The sequence below is a fragment of the Parasteatoda tepidariorum genome, chromosome 2 (genome assembly GCF_043381705.1).
Source record: "Parasteatoda tepidariorum isolate YZ-2023 chromosome 2, CAS_Ptep_4.0, whole genome shotgun sequence".
Lineage (NCBI taxonomy): Eukaryota > Metazoa > Arthropoda > Arachnida > Araneae > Theridiidae > Parasteatoda > Parasteatoda tepidariorum.
In genome coordinates this window covers 101,675,169-101,675,647 of record NC_092205.1, presented here as the reverse complement: position 1 = coordinate 101,675,647, position 479 = coordinate 101,675,169, and positions in this window count along the sequence as shown.

The window sequence follows — 479 nt, the reverse complement described above, 5'->3', positions numbered from 1 at the left end:
GTCCCGCAGTGGACTGATCGTTAAGACACGGTTCCCAGCAGATCACCGAAGTCAAGCATCACTGGCTACGGTCAGTGTGCGGGTGGGTGACCACTTGGATCAGTCTGCGTAGGGACCGAGGGTGTGCGGTACTGGTCCTCGTTAAACTGTGCTACCGTAAAGTACCCGACTCCTCGCACAGTTCGTCGGGCTACTGAAGCGGGGGTGCTATCCCCTCCGCAGAGGATCAAAATTGTGATGGCATGCCTTCGGATCATCCTCCGGGATGTTAACCAGACCATCGCCAATAGCCCATTGTGCAGTTTTTGTGCGACGTAAATTAACTACAACAACAAGTCAAGGGCAGCTTAACCCTGTCCCGCCCCGTAGAGGGGCATCCAGGTGATACTGAAGACCTTGTGCGCGTACGTGACCTGCATCAGTAGAGAATTGGCACTTTGACTTGGCAACGTCGGGGTGGCAACACTTACATCGACGGG